Genomic DNA, 7,378 nt, shown 5'->3' on the forward strand with positions numbered 1-7,378 from the left:
CTGTCTTTTCCCATTAAGTAGTGAAAAAATGGGACCAACCGAGACATGATGCTTGTTGCTTTGTTACAACAAACTCTGCATCACCCCCTTTATAAGTAGATGGAAGCACATACTGTTGTTGCGACCACTCTCCCCTGGAACTGTTTATGCTTTTCGTTAATCTAATGCCGCTGGTAAAATTAAGCAATGCCACTCTCAGAATTAATTAACTACTGAATCTTAGTTCAAAACTGCAACGCTTGTTAGGAATGGTACTATCCTGCTTTGTAGTTCTTTCTACATGTTTGACCAAGGTATTGTTAAGATAATGTCTCTATTAAAATGAATCAGTTGCATTGTTTTAGGAATGGTACTTTTCTGCTTTGTCATTCTTTATACATGTTGAAACAAGGCATCGTTAAGATAATGTCTTAGTCAATATGAATGAATCACACTGATGGAGAATTGCTACTCTCCTGCTTTGTTTCCCATTAAGATAAAGTAGATCAGTAGATGCTTTTCTTCTGGGAGTACAAGTCATCAACCGTTATTTCTCAGTAATTGTTTCCCTTTATACCTATTGTTGCTTACAGGGATATCAAAATTAAAGCTCAGTTTTATTCCGACTTCGATTTTAGTTGAACTGCACAAAAGGAGCCAATGTGTCCAAGGCAAACTGCTACATTACTGGGTCCAGTTGGTCGTTCCACTATGCAGAAAGAAGCAGTCACTGTTTGCGCTACATTACAGAAGGAATGACCGAGAAGATTTATAGAGTATTATTAGACACCGGTGACATGACTAGTCTGTAGAGACCATTGGCAATTTAACAACACGTGGAGTGCCCTGGGCAAAAAGTGCCTAAACAAGTACAAGAAGCTACGATAGGACGATCATAGGCATTACATATTTTGAATGGGAAAAGTTTGTCAAAGTTTAATCATTGATGTTAGCAAGAAGACGTTAGTTTAATATATTGGAATTGGAAAACCTTGTCAAAATTTTCTCATTGATGTTAGCCAGAAGACATGCATTTGATATTTTTGAGTGGGACGCCCTTGCTGTGAGCAGCGTCGAGTGTTTTTTCCTATTCTTGTGTTCAGTTTAGAAGTAAATAGTTACTCTGCTGAGATATTCCTGTGTTAAGAGTTTGTTCTGAATATTGTCTATGTAATGAGAGGCCTTGTGTTTGATTGCAAAGTTGAGCTTGGAATGTTGTGGCATGCGGCATCACGAGCTATTCACTGTGCCTCCTGAGAATAATGCTTCGTATTGTTTTGCATCTCGATCTAATGCCAGTGATTTGCTTGTTAAGAAGATCATCCTCTTCTATTGTTTCCGTGCTTAAGAAGTTCATCGTCTGATGTTTCATTCATAGCCTATACGACAAGTCGGGTAGGTTAGACGTGAAACCATATGATCATCCGACCAACTCATTATATTAGGCCGTGATTGGATCATCGGTTTCCAACCAAAACCGCTTGTAAAACTGACGCTTGTAAATTAAAGCGGATGGTCTCGGGCGAAGGCGCTTGGTTGGTCGATTTCGACTAGTAAAATATCGGAAGTACTTCACACACGATATAAACGCTGAACGACACTCGGACGATTTCTAATCCAGCCGTTAGCTGTTGTTTCAGCCTTGCCCATGGATGGCATGATACGCACGTCGTGCATGTATCGTCTGGTAATGTCGTCCATATAGCAGTGCTCGTAAAATATACACTGGTCTCTCAAATTACACGCGTAACCCACCGGTTTTACTTACAGACCTCGGGCCCTCGGTTTCATTATGCCTGTATTTTACGCGTTGTTTCCGATGACGAGTAAATTACACTTGTATGTTAATACAGGTTTGAAATAAACCAGAGCTCCCAAGCGCGGCCTTACCGTTTCATGCCGTTTTAGTTTCTCGAAGGTGCTCATAGGTGTCCGATGATCCTGGCTTCCTGAATGAGCAGCGGGCGCTGTATCAAACCATCCGTAGGGCCCGCGAGGCCCTCTCTATTGTCCTTCGAGTTGTTGCGCTCGCCGTGGCGCCGAGCATTGTTAACATCGTCAACGAACATGAGGATTCAGGAGATGACTTTATTTTGACTAGATGACACTAGGGACCCACTAGGGCCATAGCCATACATACGCAAGTGCCTCATTATGTACAACTATATTTTTTTTGCTTTCTCCTGGTTTCCTGACATCACGGTCCCACACCATTGTCAACCTATGTAGTCAATATAAACGAGAGAATTGCACAAGGTGCGGCAGACAGCTGGGACCAAGTAGCTCGAGCAGTATTTGTGTTTTTGAGGCGTGAGCACTGCAGAGTTTTTCTTGGCAATGATTTCATTGTTGTTCAGAGGAGAGCAGGGTATTAACTGGGCGGGCTGTGGCCCGTCTAGCCCAGGCCAGATATCCAGCCCAGATACTAATTTTTTTCAAGATGAAAATGGCTAGCCCAGCTATACGTCTTTTGAGGAATACCCAGGCAAGGTCAACTTGTTATTCTCTGCCCCGCTGGGCTGCAAATCTTTCCTAGGAGGGATGGATTAGGCTTAACAGGAAAATGGGCTTTAAAAAATAATAAATGAGATGTAATTATAAAAACTGGGCAGTAACTATAAAAAATGCACCAAACATGAAATTAGTTTATAAAATATTATTTATGGATTTTGAAAATCTTAAATTTTCATTGTTGCGCGCGCAATGTTTCGTTGGATTTTTACGTAATACAAATTTATATTTAATCTGACAAGAAATTTTGGGATAAAAATATTTCGGATCCCATCAAAATGTGGGAATTTTATTGAATTCTATCTTCAATGGTTGGTTGAAATTATTAATCATTGTCCTAGCTAGAAAATGGGATGTACTTTTAACAAACTGTAAATGGGCTGTTGTAAATTCCATTAGAATTCAAAAATGGGTTGTACATTCTTACAAAACGCAAATGGGCTATAAGTTCTCTGCCACACACTTGTGGGCCTACTAAGTGACGCGTCCCCTAAAAAAAATAAGTTGACGCGTATGCAAGGCTTTGTCAACTTATTATAGTCAACAGACGGTTCTAGCAGCAGTGGCCGTTGGATGTCTATCCAACGGATGTCGTGCTTCTTCTTCAATCTCGGATATTCTTAGCTTCAGCCGCCCAAAAAATGATTCCTCCCCCTGACATCTGGGGTGCACTGTTTCGGAGGCTGACCTGTGGGCCTACTAAGTTAGAGCGTACCAAGGGCTTTGTCAACTTAGTCAATATAAATGATTCTAGCTTCAGTGACCGTACGATGTCCATCCAACGGCCGTAGTGCTTCTTCAACCTCTGGTCTTCTTGGTCCAGCCGCCCAAAGCAGCGCCAGTCGTGCCGCCTGCTCCTGCCTCCCGTGGCCGGTTGTGCTGCCGCGGAGGTCTCACCGCCCCCATACTACTCCCACCGCTGGCCAGGCCATCCCTCCACTCACCCACACCCCCTGTTATTCTGCGCGCGACGGCAGCCTCACACCGCAGCCGAACCAGTGAGCGCTTGTACTCCTCTCCGCGTGGGCATCCACTGCCGCGTCTTTTCCGGCTCCGCGTCGTCCCCTTCCTAGGCCTTGCTGTCGTCCACCGCCATGGTGCTCTTGGCACGGCGTGGTCAATGTGGTCAACGACCGAATTCCATCAGAAGAGTACTGTATGTGGAGAGGCTGGCAGCTGGGTCCACGGCAGCCGCAAGGAAGTGCCTCCTTATTACGCGGAAAATAATTATTCCTCCACCTGACTGCTGGGACCCACCGGACGGGCCACCATATTTCGCAAAAAAAACGTTCCCCCCGCTGTCAGCTCGGACCCACCGGAAGTGCCTCCTTATTACACACAAAAAAATGAATACTCCCCCGGCTAGCTGGGACTCACCTTGGTGGGAGGCTGACTTGTGGGCCTACTAAGTTGACGGGGACGAAGGGCTTTGTCAACTTAGTCAATATGAACGATTCTAGCTCCAGTGACCGTACGATGTCCATCCAACGGCCGTAGTGCTTCTTCAACCTATGGTCTTCTTGCTCCAGCCGCCCAAAGCAGCGCCGGTCGTGCCGCATGCTCCTGCCTCCCGTGGCCGGCTGTGCTGCCACAGAGGCCTCACCGCCCCCTACTATTCCCACCGCTAGTCGGCCCTGTGGTGACGGCAGCCTCACACCACAGCCGAACCAGTGAACCCTCATACTCCTCTCCACGCGGCCTTCCACTGCCGCGTCTTCCCCGGCTCCGCGTCGTCCCCTTCCTAGGCCACGCCGTCGTCCATCGTCGTGGTGCTCTCCGCGCGGCGTGGTGAACATGGTCACGGAACGACTTCCCTCGGAAGAGTACTGTACGTGGAGAGGCTGACAGCTGGGTCCACGGCCACAGCCCAGTTTTTTTGTGATTTGCCAAGTAAGTCGCTTTGTCAGGCCCGTTGGGCTGCAAATCTTTCAAGACGAGGAGAGCTTTCATTCGGCTGGCCGAGAAAATGGCCCATCAGTAATGATAAATGGGTTGTAAATTTTTAAAACACATCAAACCGGCAATTAGTTTCAAATATCTTTTTTTTCATTTCAAGATTTTAAATTACATTAATTTTTATGCGTGGAGAATTTGTTGGATTTTATATTGATATACATTTATTTTTAAAATTAGTTTGAATGTGAGTTGAAATTTCGGGATTAAAAATAGTTCGGACTGCACCGAAATATGCAAAATTTCGTATACTTTTTTAACCGTGGCCACAATATGGGCTGTAATGCTAACAAAAAGAATATGGGCTCCAAAAAACTTAAGAATTAGCAAATGGGCTGTAAATTATTAGAAATAATGGAAGATGGGTTGTATGCTGTTTTCCACAGATTTGAGGCTTTCCTAAAAAAAGGTTGACGCACAAGCACTGACTGTTGGATGTCCATCCAACAGCCGTCGTGCTTCTTCAATCTCTGCTCTTCCTGCTCCAGCCGCTCAAACAAGCGTCAGCGGGACTGCCTGCTCCCTCCTCCCCGCGGTCGGCTGTGCTGCTGCGCAGGCCTCACCGCCCCACCGTACTCCCATCGCTGGCCTAGCCATCCCTCTACTCACCCACACCTGCTGTTATTCTCCGGCGACGGCAGACGAACCAGCAAACCCTCGTACAGTCGTACTCCCCTCCGCGTGGGAAACAACTGCCAAGTCTTCCCTGCCTCCGTATCGTCCCCTTCCTAGGCATCGCCGTCGTCCATCGCCGTGGTGCTCTCGGTGCGGCATGGTCAATGTGGTCAACGACCGACTTCCATCGGAAGAGTACTATGTGTGGAGAAGCTGACAGCTGGGTCCACGGCCGCAGCAAGGAAGTGCCTCCTTATTACACGCAAAATAATTATTCCTCCACCTGACAGCGGGAACCCACCAGACGGGCCACCGTATTTCGCAAAAAAACGTTTCCCCCCTGACTGCTGGGACCCACCAGCTACACCTTCGCACGCAAGGAAGTGCGTCCGGGCAAAAAAACAAAACGATTCGCCCCCCTAACTGCTGGGACCCACCAGTTACATCTTTGCACAGAAGGAAGTGCCTGACAGTCGGGACCCACCTAGTCGAAGCGTACGTAGTGTTGTCATTCTGGTCGCGAACGTGTACGTACATATATACTGGTGGATGTAGAGGCGTGCATGTGTCGTAGTAGAGGCGCACACGTAGCATGTACACGTACGTACAGCGGCCAGGGTGCAAGAAAGAAAATACGGCCATGTATGTGTACATACGGGCGGGGTCTCGAACGCCTACTCGCGCATACGTATGGCGAGGGCTCGTTGACATGGCTGGGTCGGAACAGAGAAACAGCGTCGTCGTCGTGTTCATGGGGAGTGAGGGAGTCCTGGATTAGGGGGTGTCCGGATAGCCGGACTATAACCTTTGGCCGGACTCTTGGACTATGAAGATACAAGATTGAAGACTTCGTCCCATGTCCGGATGGGACTTTCCTTGGCGTGGAAGGCAAGCTTGGCAATACGGATATGTAGATCTCCTCCCATTGTAACCGACTCGGTGTAACCCTAGCCCTCCCCGGTGTCTATATAAACCGGAGGGTTTTAGTCCATAGGACGAAGGACAATCATACCATAGGCTAGCTTCTAGGGTTTAGCCTCTTTGATCCCCATATCATCAATATTAATCAAGCAGGAGTAGGGTTTTACCTCCATCGAGAGGGCCCGAACCTGGGTAAAAACATTGTGTCCCTTGTCTCCTGTTACCATCCACCTAGACGCACAGTTCGGGACCCCCTACCCGAGATCCGCCGGTTTTGACACCGACATTGGTGCTTTCATTGAGAGTTCCTCTATGTCGTCACCTTTAGGCCCGATGGCTCCTCCAATCATCAACAACGATGCGGTCCAGGGTGAGACCTTTCTCCCTGGACAGATCTTCGTGTTCGGCGGCTTTGCACTGCGGGCTAATTCGCTTGGCCATCTGGAGCAGATTGAAAGCTACGCCCCTGGCCGTCAGGTCAGATTTGGAAGTTTGAACTACACGGCTGACATCCGCAGAGACTTGATCTTCGACGGATCTGAGCCACAACCAAGCGCGTCGCACTGTCACGATGGGCATGACTTAGCTCTACCGCCGAATAGTGCCCTGGAGGCCGCGCCCGCAACAGCTCCGACCCTTAGCTCGGAGCCAACTACGCCGATCGAGCGCGGGTGGCTAGACACCGCCTCGGGGGCTGCAATCTCAACGGCGATCAAGCCAAACACCAGCTTTATCCTCTGCGAAACCCATGACTCCAAGGTGCCGAACCCAGCTCCGGACTCCGAACCCTCCGCGCCCTTGCCAATCGAATCCGATTGGGCGCCGATTATGGAATTCACCACCGCAGATATCTTTCAGCACTCGCCCTTTGGCGACATTCTGAATTCACTAAGGTCTCTCTCTTTGTCAGGAGAGCCCTGGCCGGATTATGGCCAACAGGATTGGGATGCGGACAACGAAGAAATTCGACGCCCACCGACCACCCACTTCGTAGCCACTGTCGATGATTTAACCGACATGCTTGACTTCGACTCCAAAGACATCGACGGCATGGACGACGATGTAGGAGGCAAACAGGAACCAGCGCCCACAGGGCACTGGACAGCCACCCCATCCTACGATGTATACATGGTGGACACACCCAAAGGAAACGATGAGGACGAACAGGAGGACGCAACGAAGGGTCGTTCCTCCGAAAAGCAGTCAAAGCGGCGGCGTAACCGCCGCTCCAAGCCCCACCTCGACAGAGACAGCGGTCATACAGACCCAACCACAGAGCAGGGTGAGCCGGCGAACGATGAACATGGCATCGAGCAACCGTCCGAACAAGGCAACTTGGATAAACAAACCGCACAACCCGTCCCCGGCGAAGATAACAGTTCGGACGACCTCACGCTGG

The sequence above is a fragment of the Triticum urartu genome, chromosome 1 (genome assembly GCF_003073215.2).
Source record: "Triticum urartu cultivar G1812 chromosome 1, Tu2.1, whole genome shotgun sequence".
Taxonomy (NCBI): Eukaryota; Viridiplantae; Streptophyta; class Magnoliopsida; order Poales; family Poaceae; genus Triticum; species Triticum urartu.